The sequence below is a fragment of the Tenrec ecaudatus genome, chromosome 9, assembly GCF_050624435.1.
Source record: "Tenrec ecaudatus isolate mTenEca1 chromosome 9, mTenEca1.hap1, whole genome shotgun sequence".
In the NCBI taxonomy this organism is placed as follows: Eukaryota; Metazoa; Chordata; class Mammalia; order Afrosoricida; family Tenrecidae; genus Tenrec; species Tenrec ecaudatus.
The window spans coordinates 96,723,674-96,745,172 of NC_134538.1; the positions used below are offsets into that span (position 1 = coordinate 96,723,674).

At 39.6% G+C, this 21,499-nt stretch overlaps 1 protein-coding gene and 1 non-coding gene across 2 annotated transcripts in view; one reads left to right on the top strand and one right to left on the bottom strand.

Moving 5' to 3' along the window:
* THSD7A (thrombospondin type 1 domain containing 7A) overlaps positions 1-21,499 on the top strand; it is a 301,694-nt gene that overhangs the window by 64,975 nt on the left and 215,220 nt on the right. The window lies entirely within an intron of this gene.
* Positions 8,507-8,641, bottom strand: LOC142457609 (small nucleolar RNA SNORA9). The gene has a single exon (XR_012786311.1). It is a non-coding gene; the product is annotated as a small nucleolar RNA SNORA9 (small nucleolar RNA).

Consider the following 21,499-nt stretch of genomic DNA (forward strand, 5'->3'; position numbering starts at 1 on the left):
TGGCTGTACTTCTTCCAAGACAGATTTGCTTGTTATCTGGGAAGTCTATGGTACATGGACTCCTCATGGGCATCAGCAATCAGGTGCTTCAGTTCTTACTTGGGCTCCCTTATTCAGTGCATAGTTTTCACATACAGACGAGGCAGTTGAAAATACCGTGACTTGGTTCAGGCACACCTCAATCCTTAAAGTCACATCCTTGCTTTTCAACACGTTAGAGAGATTTTGTGCCATTTGATCTGACTGCTGCTTCAATGAGTGTTGATTCGGGATTCAAGCAAGAAAAAAATCCTTGACAAATTCAATCCTTTCTGTGTTCATCATGATGTTATCTATTGGTTCAATTGTGTGGATTTTGGTTTTCTTTACATTGATTTGCAATCCATCCTGAACGATGAAATCTTTCATCTTCATCGAGTGCTTCAAGTCCGCCTCACTTTCAGCAAGCAAGTTTATATCATATTCATATTGCAGGCTGTTAATAAGCCTTTGTCCCGTCCTAATAGCATCTTCTTCTTCATATAAGTCAGCTCTCTGATTATTTGTTCAGCAGGCAGATTGAACAAGTAGCATGGGAGGATACAACCCTGATACACACCCTTCTTGATTTTAAATCAGATAGTATCTCCCTGTTCTGGTCACACTGCTGCTTATTGGTCTATGTACAGGCTCCATCGGAGCACCCTGTAGGGTTCTGGAATTCCCATTCTTCTCAAAGCTATCCGTAGTGTGTTATGAGTCACAGAGTTGAATGTCTTTGCATAAGCAATAAAATACAAGCCAACATCAGCTTGGTGTTCTCAGCTTTCAGCCTGGACCCACCTGACATCCATGTTCTCTTCTGAACATAATCAGAACCTCTGGCAGCTCTCTGTCAAGGTACCGCTGTGGTGTTGTTGAATAATATTCAGAAAAATGTACTTGCATGTGATATCAATGATACTGTTTGATAATCTGTGTATTCTGTTGGTTCATCTTCTTTGGATTGGGTACAAATGCTGATCACTTTTGGCGAGGTAAATGTTGGCGAGTTGGCGAGGTAAATGTCTTCCAATGTCTTGAAATAAATGAGTCCATTCGGGGGTTCATCAGCTTATTGATACATGTCATGTATGTATAGTTTGGGTTTGCATTTTTCTAGTGACTAATCAAATTGGATACCAAGGTTGCCAGGTATCTGGCAACTATACATAATCAGGTGTCTGTCAACTACAAGGCTTGCTATTATTAATTTACTCTTCATCAGACACAAGTGAGAGGTACCAAACCAGGGTGAAACCTTGATTAGTGGAAAAGGTAAATAGGATCTGATAGCAACAGGTTGTGCCAACATTTACTGCTTATAGAAGGTAGGAAATGGCCTGTATTCAGGAAGATGGAACAAAGTAGGTTCCACGTATCCATGGGGACAGCTTGCTCAGATCCACTACCCGAGGATCAAAAGCAGTAGTGAAAAAACAGAAGAAAACATGAAGCGCTCAGAACAATCCCTCAAAGTCTAAGAGGGAGCATAAATTTACTGGTTTACATAGTATTTTCACTGCAATTGCCTATTATCACTAATCTAGAGGTAATTTAAAGTATATGCGAGGCTGTGTGTCAGTTGTATGTCAATAATAAAATGCTTTACGTAAGAAGCATGGTCATCATGGGTCTTGGGATTCACAGTCCTAAAGCCTATAACCCATAGATTCCAAAGGACAACTGCAATCATAAAACTGTCACTTATTAAAGGAAGACAACAAACATCAATACTAATTATGTAATTAGAGAAAATCTTAAATATTTAAATGGCTCATTATCATTACATATTTGCATGTCTTCATGACCTTTCCACATGATCTATATCATCTCAAAAATTTTTAAAAATAAAAGAAAATTTTGTTGTTATATGACTTTTAATTTAATTGATCAAATAGAGCAAATAATTTATATAAAATATTATCTTTGGCATTTATATATGTCCAGGTGTGGACAGGGATATCATAGTTAAACCACTTATGAGAATTGGTTGCAAGCCCCAATATTATAAACTTACATTGCTATTTCCTTCTGGATGCTTTGAAAATTATTATAAGTCAGTAACAATAAATAAAACCATTTTCTTTTTGTTTCTTATTCCAATTTCATTGTCTCTGTGGTTTTTAGGTGAGGTGTAAGGACCACATAAAGTAGTAATTTTCAAATATTTCTTTTTTTCTTTTAAACACAATGGAAATAGATTTGGTATTGTGATTATATAATTAACGGATGCTTAATATTTTAGAACTGACAACAAAATATCAAAATGAACAGAGAAAATAAAATTAACCTTGCATCAACCACCTGAAATAATCATTATTAACATTTTGGTGCCCATGAATCACAGTAGGTATTTAAAATGTTTAATTCTACATAAATTGCATTGTATTATGCTAGCTAACTTTATTGCTTCCCCTTATTTCTGCCACACCAATTAAATCCCCAGGCCCCAATGGAATAAAAATTATGTTAACAAGCTGCATTTATATGAACTTACAAATATTGATTACACATACGTACATCCACCAAATGTACTTATTTTGCTCAGTATATTTTGTAAATGGTTTCAAAGTTGACACATTTTTCTGCCTCTTACTTTTGCATAAGAAAATCCCATGGGTTAAATCCATGGGAAACCCTTGCTCCAAAATGATAATCTTTAAACCTTGAACCAGAAATAACCCCCGAAGTCTTCATAAAATCAAACAATCATTTAGCTTCACGAGTGACAATGGCCTTCCTATAGCATTTTACTCTTTTGAGAACTATCTATATAAGATCAAATGATAATATCAACTCAAAAAATTAGATGGGAACCTTGGAAGACAATTAGTTTATGCTAATGAGGGAGGAACAGTTCAAGATAAGAATCTGTTGAATTGATGTGTTTCACTGCCTATGTGTTTTTTTCCATTTTAATTTTTTAGAATCATTTTATTGGGGGCTCTTGCAGATATTATAACAAAACATCAATCAATTTTATCAAGAAAACGTGTACATATGTTGCCATTGTCGTTTTCAAAACATTCTTTCTATTTGAGGCCTTGGTATCTGCTCCTCTTTTTTCCCTCCTTCCTGTACCCTCCCTCACTCTTGAAACCTTGATAAATTATATATTGTTATTGTTTTTCATTTATTACACTGTCCACTGTATACCTTCACCCACATTTCTCTTATTTGTCCCTCTAGTGTGTTTGGGGGGGGTATTTGACATCTATCATTGCCATCAGCTCCCCCTTTCTCCTCTTTCTCTCCCCTCCTCCTACTCTCATGGTATCACTATTCCCATTACTATTTCCGAGGGGGTTGATCTGTCATGCATTCTCTGGTCTAGCAGGATTTGAGGGTAACACTAGGGCCATGATAGTGGGGGGAAGGAAGCATTAAAGAACCAGAGGAATGTTGTGTGTTTTGTAGGTGCTGCATGTATTGCACCCTGGCTGAATCCTCCCTTCTATGTGACCCTTCTGTGAGGGGATGTCCAGTTGTCCACAAATGGCTATGGGTCTGCACTTTGACCCTTCTCCTTCACATCGATGTAATTGTTTGTTTTTGATCATCTGATACCTGATCCCATCAACATTTCATGATTACATGGGCTAGTGTGCTTCTTCCCATGCGGGCTTTATTGTTTCCCTGCTAGATGGCCGCTGGTTTAACCTCAGGACTTTAAGACCCCAGGCACTGTAGCTTTAAATAGTAGGGCACCATCAGCTTTCTTCACCACATTTGCTTATGCACTTTGTCTTCAGTGATTGTGTTGGGAAGGTGAGCATCTTGAGTGCCAGGTTATTAGAACAAAGTGTTCTTGTGTTGAGGGAGGACGCAAGTAGAGGCCCGGAGTCTGTCTGCTACCTTAATAAGTTAGCATATAAATATATATACGTAGATCAATACTCCTATCCTTATATATTAAAATATTTGCATGCCTATATTTATACTAATATTCATAGATTTGCATCCTTGCTCATTCCTGTTTCCTTTTACTGTCCTCCTCCTCCACTATCACATCCACCCTCCTTGCGGTTCTCAGTAATTCCCCTAGGCTACATTAGAATTAATCAAACCCCGCCATCGCTGCCTATATTCTAAACAACAACAAATTAATGAAATTCAGGGGGTGGAAAGCCCATGAAAAACTTTCTGCTTTATGAAGTGAATCTATATCTTATTCTAGAACTCGTCGATTCCATATTGATGCCATTCCTCTGATTTCTGGAGTCTTGGTGAGGTAGTGGGTGCACACGGGGCTGCTGACTGCAGAGCCAGCAGTTCAAAACTACTGTCTGCTTAGTGGGAGGAAGAAGAGGCCTTCTATACCTATAAAGATTTCCATTTCAGAAGCGCACAGAGGCAGTGCCACCCTCTCTATCGGGTTTGATATGAGTTGGGATTGACTTGATGGCAGTGAGATGAATAAGCTTCAAAAATATACTCATAAAAATATCTATATGAATTGACCTTTAAAAAATACCCCGAGGGCATTTTCACAGAGCTGGGATTGCTGGATCAAATTTAGTTTTCAAAGACATTTATTTGTAGATGCTTCCTCAAAAAGTGATACTACCTGACATTTCCACTGGCAAAGTGTAAGGCCCTTTTCCCTCATTCTTCTGAGTGACAGAGTATAATTGTTTCCAGTCGTGCGGGTCAAGTGACTTTGCAGTGGCACTCGAAATTTCATTTCCCTGAATAATGAGTTACAGTGTCTTAGCCTTTGCATATGGCTTTCTGAGGTTTGTCTTCAGTATGTAGCTATGGAGAATTAACAAAAAAGATATATTACAGCTCTTCTGCTTTTTAATAACAGCTCACTTTAAAATTGTAACTAATGATTTATTTTATTCCTATTTTCTTCATTTTATCGTAGATCTAGTGCCCAACCCATTTAACATTTTAAAATTCAGACAGCCTTTCTTTTGTATCACCACATTTGCAATTGTAGTTGAGGTAAGAGTAGCCTCCTTAACTATGTTTTAAATACAGCTACTTTGATTATCTAGAAAGATCTATGTGGTGTTACAGGCAGTTTCCATGTTACAAACAAAATCTGTTCATAAATCTGCCTTTAAGTTGAATTTGTAGGTTACATATAATATTCATCTATATTACATATAAGTATATATAATTATAATGTTATCTATGTCATAGAAATATAATGTTCAATTATATTTTATTCTTATTTTGTGGCCCTTCATCAAATGTTTGTCTTAGTATTGTGGTTATCATTAGAAACTGTTGATTCAAACTCAGAGCCATTGTACGTTCTGCAGAACGAAACGCTGCCCAGCTGTGCGCCATGCAATTGTTGCTATGCTTGCATCAATTGATGTAACTGCTGCATTAATCCATCTCATTGATGCTCTTCCACTATTGTGATGGCTTCCACTTCAAGCATGCTGTGCTTCCTCCACGGACTGGCCTCTTCTGATAACATGTCTGAAATGTGTTTGAAGAAGTTTCACCATCTCTGCTTCTATGCATCATTCTGGCTCTCCTTCTCCCAAGACAGATTTGTTTGTTCTTTTGGCAGTCTTTACACTGTTATCCATACTTTGTTATGATCCAAAGAACTGAATGTCTTTACATAGTCGGTGAAACACAAGTAAACATCTTTCTGGCATTCTTTGCCTTTAGCTAAGATCCACAAAGCCTCAGGAATTATATTCCTTATTGTACATCCCCTTTGAATCTGTCTTTAATTTATGACATAACCCTATCAGTCCACGGACTGTTGCAGCTGTTTTTTAATTACCTGCAATATAAACTTACTTTCATGTGGTATTAGTGATACTGTGTGGCACTTTTTTACTTCTGTCCCGGTCCCCGTCTTTAAGTGGACACAAACACTGCTATCCCCCAGGCAGTTAGGTTAGTGTCTACCAAGCCTCTTGGCAGCGCCAAGCTAGTGCTTCGGGTGCTTCAGGGCCCCATGAAGCGGCTCATTTGGTATCCTGCACATTCCTGGAGCCTTGCTTTCCCTTAATTCCTCAGTGCAGCTTGAAATTCTCCCTTCGATACTATGGATTCTGAATCTTACGGAACCTCTATAATGGCTGACTATTTTGACCAGTTCTGCCATTTGAGTTTGTGTATTCCTCCCACTTTCGTTTGATGCTCCCCCATAATTCAATAGCTTGCCCAGAGCTGTATCGGTGTTGTCACTTGTGGCCTGACAGAATGCTGAGTGTGTTCTTCATTTGGCCTCTCTAGCTTCAGGTCTCTGCACATTTCATCATATCACTTTACCTTGAATTCTTTTGCTATCTGTTGAAATTTTCTGTTTAGATTTTTACTTTGTCTTCATTTCCATTTGCTTTGGCTGCCCAAGATCTTTTGCCATGTTTAAGTCAATTATTTTATTTATATTTTTACATAGTTTTTGAGAAAGGCAATTCAGTAGGAATCAAAGTATAATGGATTGGGTATAAAGTTTTACCTGACTAGAGGAAATCCTGACCTCAAAAAGTGTTATGCTTAAAGGTATTTTTATAAACTACCAACGGTTAATTTGTAGAGCACTAATATAGCATCATTTGAGATAAAAATAGTATTTATGCTATGTGCTCAACAATGCTTTTTTCTGATTATCTTTAAAGAATAATATGATAATTACATTGAAACCATTCATTAGTGTTGTTTTATCAGACAACATCAAGGACTTACGAAGATTCAGGCCCTTTTCCTATGTAGTAACCGCCCTCCTTTCTTTTCTTCCTCTGGGTAGTAAACATGGTGGAGCCTAAAGCGAGGAGGAGAGAACATCAAGGAACCACGAGTGGGGCTGGAGGAATTTAGTTAGGACTTAGCTACTGCTTGTGATATATCAAAGGAAAGGCGCTTTAAGAAGCGATAGAGGAACCAGCTTGTCTGGTCTCTATCTTATGTCTAAACCAAACAAGATAACTGAAATTTCAGTGTTGGCTACGTTTTCTAAGTTTTTTGCTGCCGTGTCTCTCAATGGCTTTGGATAACAATTTCCAGGCCATGTTTTGATCACAGCACACATGCCTTAGTCTGTGCTGGGATCCCAGAGGGAGCCCTCTTTGTTTTGTTCCATGTCCAAGTTAGTGGGAGGAAAGAATTCAGAGCATTGTTAAACTGAATTCCAGGTACATCTTGTTATCTTGCATTCTTTTTTCTTAAGCACAGAGAAAGTAGGAACTATTACAACTTCATGAAGGGTCAAGCAGTAAATGTGTCCAAAGTCACATAACTTGTGACGAATATTAAAAATATCTATACTGATATGGAAATATACATTATGTAAATATGTGTATGGATACATATACATATATATGAAAGGAATTCAGAGTGTTCATGGAAAAATTACACTAACATTCAAAACTATTTTCTGTCAACTGGTTGAATCATGTGCACTAGCATGATTCTTATGAACTATTGGTCCCAAGTGGCACTCCAGTGGCCAGGGTTCCAGAGAAAGGTGCTCTGTTATCGCCCCAGCTTCTGCTGTACCAGGGAGCACGCTCCAGGGAGAATGAGGAAAATAGAAGCAGATAATCTATGATAATTGCCATGGTTAGTCCTCTCCTTTGGACACATACTATTTATAACACCTTCATTCCTTTCTTTAATTTTCAAATCTCACTAGTAGCAAAAACATGCTATTGAAGCTGCATTATCCTTTTATAACAGGCCATAGGCTCACCTTCCTTTCTTCTTATTATTTTATTTTTATCACTTTACTGGGGGCTCATGCACCTCTTATCACATACATCCATTGTATAAAGCACATTTGCACATTCGTTCTCCTCATCATTCTCAAAACATTTGCTCTCCACTTAAGCCCCTGGCATAGGTCCTCATTTTTCCCCTCCATCCCACCCCCCCTCCCTCACGAACCCTTGATAATTTATAAATTATTATTTTGTCATATCTTACACTGTCTAACGTCTCCCTTTACTCACTTTTCTGTTGTCCGTCCCCAGGGAGGAGGTTTCCTGTAATCAGTTCCCCCTTTCCATGCCCCCCTCACTCTCCCCTCCCGGTATTGCCACTCTCATCACTGGTCCTGAAGGGATCATCCCCCCTGAATTCCTGGTGTTTCCAGTTCCTATCTGTACCAGTGTACATCCTCTGGTGTAGCCAGATTTGTAAGGTAGAACTGGGATCATGAAAGTGGAGGTGGGGTAGGCGGAGGAAGCATTTAAAAGCTAGAGGAAAGTTGTATGCTTCATCATTGCTACACTGACACCCTGACTGGGTCCCCGCAACGCTTCTGTAAGGGGATGTCCAGCTGCCGACAGATGGACTTTGGGTCCCCACTCCGCACTCCCCCTCATTCACACTGTAATGATTTTTTGTTCTTCGATGCCTGATACCTCATCCCTTTGACACCTTGTGATCACACAAGCTGATGTGCTACTTCCATGTGGGCTTTGTTGCTTTCCTGTTAGTTGGTTGCTTGTTTACCATCAAGCCTTTAAGACCTCTGACACTATATCTTCCCCTCCCCCCTTTTCCTGAATGTCTGAAATTTCTATAACCTTGCTCTGTAGATATTGTAGAGGAAGGCCTCAAACCAGTTCAAAGCTGCTCTTGCAAGCACTGAAGGAATGCACAGGGTTACTCCAAACCCAAACACGCTGGAGGCTTGCAACACTATATCTTTTCATAGCCCGACACCACACTTTCATAGCTTTCTTTACCACATTTGCTTATGCACTCATTTGTCTTCAACAGTTGTGTTGGGAAGGTGAGCCTCATGGAATGCCAGTTTAATAGAATAAAGTGTTCTTGCATTGAGGGAATACTTGAGTGGAGGCCCAATGTCCATCTGCTACCTTAATACTAAACCTACAAATATATGCACATAAGTCTATTTCCCTATCCTCGCATATAAATATATTTACATATATACATGCCTTTATTTAGACCTCTATAAATGACCTTTGCCTCCTAGATCTTTCCTCTATTTCCCTTTACTTTCCTCTTGTTCCACTATCATGTTCAGCCTTCATTTGGATTTTAGTAATTCCTATGATTTACATTACCCTTGATCACACCCTACCAGGCTTCCTACACCCTCATCACCACCGATTTGGATCACTTGTTGTTCCCTTGTCCCTGGGTTTGTTAACACCATTCACCTTCCTTTCAAAGTCTCATTAATCACTGCTTTCCATCTCGGTGATATTTATTTCTAATATAACTCAGCTAGATATAAAGTATGCTATTATCCACCAGCAACGTGCAGTATATAAAATATGAGAGACAATGAGAAGGAAACCTAATATAATTAACATAAAAACATAATCTTACATATAGAACAAGAAAAAATAGCTGACATAACCCTTATTTCTGGACTGATCACAAGATCAACCTAGGATTTAACTTATTTCTGGACTGATCACAAGATCAACCTAGGATTTAACTTATTTCTGGACTGATCACAAGATCAACCTAGGATTTAACTTCCTTCTTTCAACTCCATTTTCTCTTAATCTTCAGCTCGCACTTCAGTTCTGGTCCTCTAATCTCTAATGCTGTAGGGTTGGAGCTACATGGGTCTGCCTTTGGGACAGTAGATATGGCAGTACCTTTCCTGTCATGATGAGGAGCCTTCACATAACCAGTCAAGTTCATCTTCTTTTCTTTGCCATTTGATAGCCTATTTGCAGCCACAGCTTGCAAATGCTTAAAAATCATATTCCCTGTTGGAAACACTAATCCTTTTGTAACCAAATCTCGAAAACAGGATGTCCAAAGTCATTGGTATAGGAAGTCAAAAATATCAAGTGGATGATTGCACTTAACTCCTGGTCCTATCTTTTAATAACAAGAAATATATGTTCTTAAAATAGCACCATTGATGATTTGTCCCTAAAGATTTTCAACTAAGGAGAAACTGTGGAGCAGTTCTCTCCTGTCTTGGAGCTTCCGCTGAGTTGAAATCCCCGGAGGACATTAGGTATTTGGTTTAAGATAAAGCAAACAATTAACTACCTTAAACTTCGTAGACTATCACTCCTAGTTGGTAGCATGCCTGGACCTTCATTTGGTCAATTTATATTTCTCTTATGCTAATTACATCTGGATGACAAACTATGAACCAGTGGAGTTATAAAATGTCATCCCATTGTCTTTATATTTTTGTTAAAAATAAGTATCTTATTAAGAAATCTCAGTAAGCATTGAATTAATTCATAAAGTGATGCTGAAAAAACAAGAAGTGTCAGGAAAAACAAATCTATAGTTAAAAGGATTCTCCATTCCAGTGGATTAAATTGCCATACCTTCTACTATTTGAGTTCAAAGTACTCAATCTGCAACTAATTGCCGAATGGTTCCTTCTGGAGTGTGGGAGTGCTGTTCCAGGGTTCAAGTTCACTCACTGATGCTAGCAGAATGGGCACTGTTTGAACTTTGCAACAACAAAAAAAGTGCATGTTAATAAGCCCATGCATAACCATTAACCAGGCCACATTTCTAGGAGATTAGAGTAAGAAATGGATATCCATGAAGAATATGGGTCGAGGGGGTGTGAAGGATTCACAGGGATACTTTCAGGATTCTTTCTCTCTTTCAGAGAGTCTATTTGTGTTTATTTCAATAATCTTGGTTCTATTGTGCTATAACTGCCAAGTTCTAAACTGTTTGATGTGGAGCCTAAATGTGTTGGAAGTGCTTTGTTTATGAATTTGTTGTTCTCTGGACTTCTGTGTGAAAATTAATTTAGATAATTGAAAAAATGTGTGTTAGTCTGGACACTTTAGAGAAACAAATCCACAGAAGCTCATGTATAAGAGAGTTTTATATAAAGGGTAAGTGCACATCAAGAAAACATCCCAACCTAGTGCTGCCCAAGCCCACAAGTCCAACATTAACCCATTAACCCATATGTCCAACACCAATCTACAAAGTCCTCCTCCATCTCACAAAACAGATGCAATGATGCTGACTGCAGGAGGAAAACTGAGTCAGTGAAGGGTCTCCACATGGCTGCTCCAGCACCCAGGGAAGCATCTGGGTAGGTCCAAGTGGCTTCTCCTTGGGGATGTCTTGCAGGAAGTGAGCCTTGCAAGCTGAAGCAGGGAACTGCTAAGGCAGCTGCACTCTGGTCCGACCATCACAAAGCAAGAGACCTGAGAACTAGAAAGGGGAGGCTCACCAAGCCCTTTATATCCCCGCCCTTCAATTAACCCCACATGTGTTTATTGCCCAGTTTGGCACAATAAACTAACTACCTCAAAATGTGTTAGGTCAAAAAAGCTAAATAGTATGTTTCTTCTAAAATCTAGAGGTCTATCAAATATTGTACTATTTTTTTAGTGTTAGGAGAAGCAAGGCACAATAATTCACCTTTAATTGTAACTACATGTGTTCAAGGTGAATGGATCCTCTGAAACTACAGTCTTGTGGGAGTTCCTGAAATTTTATTGGCTGCATTTCAACGTCTAGCACTCATGTATCACACACGAGCTTCCAGGGCAGTTGCTCATTCTTGCTTGCATGATTTTATTGACATGCTGCGATCAATTTGGTAGGTCATCATGATGGCTGGTAGGATGATGTTATAAGCAAAATCTTTGCAAACTACACTATAGCATAAAGAGTTTATGTAGATCTAAGTATGAAATGAAACTGCCCTGTTTTCATTGTCCTGTGAAATAGAAAAGCGTATACAAAAGACCAATGCGTATTTGAAGAAACCATCATTCTCACTAATTATCAGAAAAATACGAAATGAAAACAATAAAGAAGGAAATTAGCCTTTCCTTCATTTTTAAAAAAGTATATAAAATTTTAGTTATGGCGAGATGAATTGAGACACAGTGTTTATCAGAATATAATTTAAGATGACTGCATTGGGGTAATCCTATTATTATGTCATAGTGTTCTCAAAATGTAGCTATCTGATTGTATGACCCCAAATTTATTTCTGATATCTTTCCTGTAATTAAATTGCATACACACTTTGAAAACAAACAAATATTTAAGGATCTTCTGTTTTGCACATATATAATTTATCTCTAGGAAACGCAGTGCAATTTAAAAATAAGTATCAGGAAACCATGTATGTCACAGATTTTTATTCCCTATACTTGCTTCAAGATTATTAAAAAGAGGGCTAAGCACAGAGGGAATATTTGTGGAGCGATTTCTCTGAAGAGAACTGTTGTTCATTTCATACCTAGAAGGGGCCCTGCCTTTCCTGGGATCTGGGAATCTAGCACGTGGGACTTGGCCTAACTGATGGTAATGTCAAGATAGCACCCCTGTGCCCAGGGAGAATTTGACGGTGCACCCTCCACTGTACGAGTTCAGTTACGGAGAAACATGCTTCCTGTAGACTGGAGAAGGACCATGCCCAAGAGAGGGAGGAATAGTATGTGGTCTCATCTTGGGTCATTTCAATTAGGACCACCTAAAGCAACATGGAACACAAGTGACAGGTAGACGTTAGCATGATTCCCTTAGACAGTTCAAGACACACTAGTTGTGTACTGGTCCACTGTCATGACGGATCCAGGAACCTCTTAGGGTGCAAAGATGCCAGTTATCTTTAATGAAGCTGGGAGGCCAATGGAAGCAGGCCAACAAATACGAAACATAGTTTAACATTCCTGAATTCAGTTACCTTATCCAGAAAACTGAATACTCAGAGGTTCAGTTGTATTATATGGAATTCAAAATGAACTTCTATGGTACTTTAGGGCTAGTAAGAAAAATATACCATGGATTACCTACTACCTTTAACACCATCCTGTACTTTTCTATATTGCTTTGCTTCATAAAATTTAGAGCTTCATAAATTATTTTGCAAGGTTATTAAATCTATAAATTCATAACACAAACAGTATACATAGGAGCTTTACAGAGAAAATAATGGGACTTACTAATAAGCCACTAAATCAATGCTGATGGTTATTCTTAATATTCATGGTACTTATTAATATATATTATCTTGTAAACATTGAATGTATGATAATTATTTTCACAAGTAATATAATTGGCCTCTTGCCTGAGTACAGTTATCCATTGGTATTAGAAAAATACACTCTGAAGTATAGCCTTGTCAATGAATTATAGAATGTGTCATAGTAAAATATTTTAGCTAATCAATCATGTCTCCCCCAAATGGCAATGTATATATTTGTAAAATACCATCTGCATACACTGTATACATTTTCTTATTCTTACAAAATAAAATTGGATTAAATTTCTTTTATTGCACATTAAATGTTGATTTAACTTGATATTCCCTAATATTTTGAAAAGAAAATTTTAAAAACCTCAATTTTAATGGCAAAATATAATGCGAAATGCTCATAGTTTTGAAGAATATTTTTGATTGAAGTTGGAACATGAAATTGTTCACATCTTAAAGTCCAGGTCACACTTCAGTGTGAAACTTTAAACCTTCCCGGTCTGTCTACATATCCTGAAATGGGGCATCTGGCCTCTCCTTTGTAATAGTTTCTCTTAAACATCCTTTTCCACGCAACTTCACAATGCAGCAAAAGAACTTTTACCACTAAAATAAATAAATTAGACACTATTAAGTGTGCACATAAAAATTTAGTGAAAAATTGTTGAAATAAAAATATAGGGAACAATGTACCCTTCCTGCTTATTGTAATTTATCTACAGATGCTGATTTTTAAGTCTTATTATTTTTAATTCTTGGTTTCTTTTCTGAGCCTTTTGATGTCTTTCTCAACACATCAAACTGCAAATAGACTTAACTTCTTTTAAATGATGTCGCTGTTTCATTCTCTCTGTGTAGGTTGAACTAAGTAGAGCGTGCTGTTCATTACACGGAGTAGTAGTGTATTCGATGCCTTAAATGCTATTTTGGAGCCCTGGCGATGTAGTGGGTTACATGTTGGACACAAGGTCATCAGTTAGAAACCACCAGCCTCTTTGAGGGAGAAAGATGAGGCTGGCTGCTCCTGTAAAGCTTGCCCGTTCCAGACCTAGAGGAGCAGCTGTCCTCTCTCCTATAGGGTTGCTATGAGTCATAATCTACCCTGGTCATCTAACTTGTCGATTGAGTGCATATGTTACACTGAGTGTATACTATGCATTGCTAGTCCAGTCTTGAGGCAAAAGAGCAAACAAATATATCAGACAAGGTCTAAATCAATGAGGTAGTAAGAATTCAGTGAGGGAAAATATAGTGCCACATATGTAAAATCTGGGAGGGGGGACAAAATAATATAAATAATCGATTGTAGTGTTCTATTTTAGAAGATATAACACGTTCATATTAAGTGAAAGTAGGTAGTGTTTAGAGAAAAACATACTGATATTTAATTGAATATTTCTAAGTCAATCATCTTGGGCATCTCCATGCAAACATTTGTTTGTAATAGTGATTTGCAAGCAGCCTTCCTGGCAGCTACTCACTTGAGCCTTACATTCGTATTCTAACATATGTAACTAAAATGTTGCCATCCTTAATCTGGAGAGTGGCAAGATAGGGATTTACTCAAGATTCTGAAGCAAGGCCAGGATAAGTGTGCTGTCTTTCACTCACTAGCCCAGTGACTCTTCTTTGCCAGTGCTTTCAATTATTTTTCTGTTCTTTTTTCTTTCTTTATCACTTTACTGGGGGCTCTTACGGCTCTTATAACAATTTGTATATCTATTATATTGATCATACTCATAGGGATGGTGACAGCATCATTTTCCAAAGCATTTTCTTTCTACTTAAACCCTTGGCATCAACGCCTCTCCCCCACCCCTATCCTTCCCCCACCCTCTCACCCTCACAAACCCTTGAAAATGATAAATTATAATTATTTTTATATCTTGCACTGTGTTCTATCTCCCTTCACCCATTTTTCTGTTGTTTGTCCTCCTTGGCAGAGTGCAGGTGGTGGTGGAGGTGGTGGTGGTAATATGGCGATCTTTACGATCAGTTCTCCCTAACCCACCTCCCCACAACTTTCCCCTTACCCTCACGTATTGAGACTCCCATTACTGTTCCTGAGGGGTCTATCCGCCCTGGATTCCATGTGTCCAGGGCTCTTATCTACACCAATGTATATGCTCTGGTCTAACAAATGTGTAAGGTAGAACTGATCATGGGTGGGTGGGTTCATTAACTAGAGGAGTGTTGTGTATTTCATTGGCGTTGTGCTGCATCCTGGCTGACTTGTTCCTTCCTTGTGACCCTTCTGTGAGGGGAAGCCTAACTGTCTACAGGTGGACTTTGGGTCTGCACTCTGACCCTCCTCTTCGCATCAGTATGATTGTTTTAGTTTTCGGATGCCTGATATCTGATCCCGTCAACGCCTCGTGATCACACAGGCTGCTGTTCTTCTTCCCATGTGGGCTTATTTGCATCCCTGCTAGATGGCTGCATGTTTAACTTCAGGCCTTTAAGACCCCAGACGCTATGTTGTCTAATAGCCAGGTACCATCAGCTGTCTTCACCATATTTGCTTATGCACCCATTTTGTCTTCAGAGATCATGTCGGGAAGGTGAGCATCACAGAATGCCAGTTTATTAGAGAAAAAGAGTTCTTGCATTGAGGGAGGGCTTGAGTAGAGGTCTACTGTCTGTCTGTCACCTGAAAACGACATATCAATATATGTGCATAGACCTATATCCCTATCGTTACATATTAATATAACATATACATGCTCATATTTATATCTCTATAAATGTCTTTTGCCTTCCTAATTCTTTCCTCTATTTCCTTTACTTTCCTCCTGTCCCACTATCTTGTTCAACCTCCATTCAGCTCTCAGTAATTCCTCTTGGATACATTGCACTTGGTCAAGCCTACCAGGATTTCTACATCCTCCTTGTCATCAATTTTAGATATCTTATTCCCTTGTTTCTGAAATTGTGGCTCCCTATCCCTTTTCCCCACCCACTCCTCTCCCATGTTAGCCTAGAACCATTGGTTCTGTTGTTTTCTCTTTGAGACTATTTATCCTGCTTATCTGATATAGCTAGACTTAGGGAAAAAATAGAACAAACAGAGGAAAAAAAGCCTATAAATAGTTCCAGGCCTGTCTAGCTGACCCTTTTGAGTGTTTTCCAGTCAGGTCTGATGAGGTTCAAAGCCCTGCACCCCCAAGTCTGAAGTCCATTTGGGGGATTCCTCAGGGATGTCTTTGCTCCCCTTGCTGCTCTGTTGCACTCCCTTCATGTTTTGCCCCTGTGGGGCGGGGGTGGGGTCAGCCCAGGCACAATTCCCACACTCTGTCTCCAGTGCTGTCCCCTGCAGCACTGTGGGTCAGTGAGGAGACATTGTGTCTCCTGGTGGGCGGGCCCTAAAGTCCTCCCTGTGCATGGGCTTTTCCAAGCAGGAATGTAGTCCTGGAGGACTGGTGGGCCAAGGTGTGGTGTTCTCTCTCTCTTTCTCTCTCTCTCTCTCTCTCTCTCTCTCTCTCTCTCTCTCTCTCTCTCTCTCTCTCTCTCTCTCTCTCTTTCTCTCCCTCCTGCCCTCCTTCTCTCTCTCTCTCTCTCTCTCTCTCTCTCTTTCTCACTCCCTCCCTCCCTCCCTCCCTTTCTCTCTCTCTCTCTCTCTCTCTCTCTCTTTCTCTCTCTATCTCTATCTCGCTCTTGCTGTCCCTCTCTCTCTCTTTCTAGTTTGTTCCCTTCTGGCCTGGGCAGACCTGCCCCTCTCCCTGGGCTGCAGTGCTGTCCTCTGCTTGCATTCTTCTGAGGAGGGAGTTGATGTAGCTGGAATTGGGGCTGCTCCCGCAAACTTTTTATTTAGTTACCTGCTTCAAGCCAGTATGTTGTCCTATTTTTCTTTGTATTTAATTTTTTAAGCAGTCATTGCGTATATACGTGTGTGTGTATGAGAGCCAGGGAAATGCACTTCTCTGGATGAGAGAGCCCTACGCCCTTCTCTAGAACAGACTGAGAATCCAGGAGGGGCGACTCAATACAAGCCCCCTGGTTTCCCTTCCGGAGGGCACAGCACACTGCTGTGCACCTCGATGCTCCCTCAGCTCTCCAGTCATCCCCTTGAGACAGCAACTCTGTTTGGACAGCTGTAATATGTGTGAATTTCCCCCTGTATGAAGAGGAATTCCATGCCCACCTAAATTTCACCTGATATGAACTACTTCATTCCTGGTGATTTATTTTATCCTTAGGAATCAGCTCTGCTACTTTGTAGTAATAATAATAACTACATTATTATTATATTGTCCTCTTACATCTGGATTTGCCACCTGCAAATCTAAGCTCATTAGTCTACATTGTTTTCCTATTTAGTATTACATGGGAAGTCATGGGCTTGGGAAAAGCTTTTAAAGAGGTAGGAAAGCAAAGAAAAAGAATCGGAAGCGCTTTAGCAATGAAATGATGTGTGCAGAACCTCGAAAGTCATGCTAAGGTTCCGTCCAGACAGAATGGACTCTAAGCCAGCCAGTGTCGATTCTCGAACAGATGATTCATGAGATAAAACTGCCTTTGTCAGAAAGGTCATTCTAACAAGGCCACACAGGATGGTGTGTAAAAGGAGCGATCAGAGAAAGTGGTGCGCTCTCCTAATCATATGAGAGACCAAGGGTATTTGTCAGAGCTACACATGTGGGAATGAAAACGAGGAGATCCTTTGGAAAGGTGCTCTGAGAAGGCCTTTGTGAGAAAATATTGTGAAGTTGTCTAGGGGAGAGTTGATGGCAAGGGAATCAAAAACTGGAAATAAGTGCAGCAACTCCATTAGCGGGAAGGGCTCGCATTGTGTTTAGAAGTTCTTCTTTTCTAGGTACATTGAAATAGGAGTCAAGACCATCGGCACTTTAGCTGACCTTCTGACACAGGTGGCCATCTAAGAGCGTGGAAGAGATGGCAGAGGAAACCAGGAACGTGCCCTCTAAAACAGGAGTGCAGGGCCTTGCTGTAGAACAGCTCCGCCGGCTTTCTTTCGTGTTTGTGAACATGTTCTGTGGCAAACGATGCTGGTTCGCTTCTACCCTCATTTGAATGAGTCTTGGTATTAATCACGAACTGAGCTGCCATCCTGAAGGTCAGCAGTTGGAATCACCAGCTGCTCCCAGGGAGAAAGATCAGGCCTTTGGCTCCTACAAAGTGCTACAGTCTGAGAAACTCAGCAGGACCGGCCGCCTTCTCCTGTAGGTGGCAGTGCTTAGGCATCTACTCATGGCGGTGAGTGTGCTGTTGGGATCGCCAGGGCGTCCAGGTGCTTCACAGGAGGGTGTTGCTAGATGAGGTGCATGTTAACAGATTCCATTTTTCTAGTGAATATAAAAACTTCTGACTATTATCACGATACAGAGCCTTCTTGCCTTCCACCTCTAATTTTGTACTTGCATATATTAACTTGATTAATTGGTGCCTAAAATATTTCTGTGGTCATGGTTTTCTACTCGTTTGGGCTAGTTTGGGTTTTAAAAACAGCACTCTTATAAGTAAAAATTCTTTAACGCTAACGGATGTCTTGGATGGAAAGAATAGCTGCAGTCATTCAAGCTGCATCACACCATTCTTGAGGTCTGAGTGGTCGTGTGTCCGTGCAGTATCAATCTAGTTTTCACTAGTGGAGTTGGATTTTGGATTCTGCTGTGAATCTTCTTCTTGGTTCTCCACCACCACCAACATGGTGATGAAGAAGAAGATGCATGCGAACACTCCCTGTGTGAAAGAATGGTAACTGTAGTCTGGCATTTCATTGGGAGAGCCCCCGCTGCTACAGCAGTTTATCCCACTACTAAAGAATGTTCAAGCTGATAGCCTTAAATTCAGCTGCGGCCCAGCCACAGGACACTGCGTTTTAATAGGCAGCATATGATTGCTCCAGCTGGCAGGTGACACCATCTGGCTATGCTCCCGCAGCTCCACAAAGGATTTTCAGATAGCCGCGCAAGAGTGAGACCTCGGTCTTTAAAAAGAAAATGCTTTCACTGCGTGTGCATTTTGCTTCCATATGAATTATTGCTTCGAACTTGCTGAATCCTGTGAAATTCACTCTGAGAATTTGTAAACGGATAAGTTAAAATGATAAATTTCTAGTAAGTCACGGGACATTTAATCTTCTATATAGGAAAGGAAAGAAGCTTGCTTATTAGTTAAAAAATAAGAGAAATTTTGCCTAGTTTTAAAAAGATCCAGTCTGAAAACAGATGCCAATCAGGCTTTAGCTTAATTGGGTTAATTTTTTGCAAAAGGGGATCTTAGAGGTGTTTTGGCAAGATATAATTTCATCCCATGTAAAAGATGTGGGGGGAGTGGATGTTACCTAATCAAGTTTATATACTTGATGGGTGACAATTTAGGAATGTCTTAAAGATTCTGAGGGAGCCCTGGTGGTCCAGTAAGTTAAGTGGTGAGCTGCTAACCAGAAGCTTCCCAGTTCAAAACTACCGTCCACTCCAAAGGAGAAACATAAAGCCATCCGGTGCTGCAAAGGTTTACAGTTATGAGTTAGAATGATTCAATGACAGTGAATGGATGAGTCTCTTGAATATAATCACAATCTTCATAGTTTTCCATCTTTTTAAAAAACTAGAAACTATGCTAGTTGACCCATTAGTATTGGAAAGCAACACTATCATTGACTATAACTTAAAAATTTATTCTGTTTATAAGTAAGAACAGGAAATAGGACTACAGCCATGTTTGTCAGTGTTTAATGGCCACCTTAATATATGTGAAAAAGCAACTATCAAAGAATATGGCATTGATTTTTCCTTTGGTAATCAATAGAGTCACATTAATTCTTCATAAGTCCCATTAACCTTAAATAATACCAAAAGGGTACAATGCTGTTGGCATCTCTCATGTTCAAGGTACGGAATAAGAAACTTCCAGCCTCAAGTAGCCACATAGAGGAATAGAATGGGTAAGGTATTGAATGGCGTAGAACGCAACAGTACATTAACACCTATCAAGTCACATTCACATGAGAACCTGGAATGAAGGAGACCATCACTGATGCCAGATGAATCATAGCCGAAAGCAAATAATGCAAGAACAATGTTTACCCAAATGTTGTGGACTATGAAAGGTGTTCACCTGTGTGGATTGTAACATAATGTGGATGACATTTCAAGAATTGGAATTCCAGAACACTTAACTCTGCTCCTATGGAACTTATATATAAACAAGGATAAACTGATCAAAACAAAGAGATACTGCATAGTTTAAAACCTTACGAAAGTGTCCATTGGGGTTGTGTCCTTTCAAAAAATTTAACTGATGTGTAAACTCAGGAATTATTTTGAAAAACCTGACTGTCTGACGGAGCATGAGGCTGCAGAGTTAGAGGAAGGCGCACGGTGATGTGCGGACAACACGCCAATGCTTCTAGAAGCAAATAGGACTTGAGGCCCTTACCGATAGCGATCACAGCCCTCAAATGGAGTATGCTGCCTCAGCATAAAGAAAACAAAAATCTTCAGAATTGGACATCATGATGAAAGATCAATGGATGAAAGACTTACATTGTCAGGCTTTTCATTTTACTTGGATCCACAGCCTATGCTCATGGAAGCAGCAGTCAAATGATGGTATTTCATAAGACAAAGATCTTTACAGGAAGCAATGTTTTTCTGTAATTCAATAAAAATATTTAAATGCTACATGATTAAAATACATAACGTTGTCTCTCTTATTTTTACATATGTGATTGATTGCAAAATTGATTTTGATATCTCATAAGTAACTCACATACCAGTTTCTTAGTCCTCATGAAGAACTGAGGAATGAAGCTGGGTTTTGGGGTTATTGTGGGTTGGCTTCTCAGTCACCCAGCTGCCCCAGTGCGGTACTCCTCAGGTTATCTGTGTTGATGTTGTTGGGTGCTGTCAAGTGTATGACAACTCATAGTGATCCCTCTGTACAACAAAAGGCCTCACTGCCAGTTCTCCTCCAGCCTCACAGTTGTTACGTGTGAGTCCATCTGTGAGACTGTCTATGTAAAGGGCCAACCTTGGGGTTCTCTAACTTTATTTCATATAAATCCAATAGCACGATCCTACTGCACAAACTGTGTATACCACCATGTCTAGCTTACTTATATTACATGCCTCTCAGAATGGAATTTGACATTGATGAAACTGGCCTACCTGTTCATGAAGTCAAGTCCACAGATGATGCATTTGTTTATCATAACAAGTTCAAGGTGCTTTAAAACTCAGTATTTACTCTCAATCCTTGTGCTTACTCATTGCACACTCCTAGAAAATTGTTTCACTGGTCCATCGACCACATTTTCACTGGTGATAGCCTGGTGGAACTTTGACATCTTGTGCTGTAAAAACAGAAAACTAAATGTTGCTTGCATCCATGTTTCTGGATGTAATTTAGGCTCTGACAATTCCATGGACTAAATCTTGGCTTCAATTTAAAACAAACTGGTAGAGAGAGGTAATAGCATCCACCTCATGGGACAGCTGGTGTTAGATATTGGTTACGGCAGCCATAGCAGCAGCTTTGATCCATAAAGCAGATCCCCAAAGCAAGTGAGTCTGAGGACTGACAATTATTTGGGAAGCTTGCCCTAGAACTTTCTCTTCCAGC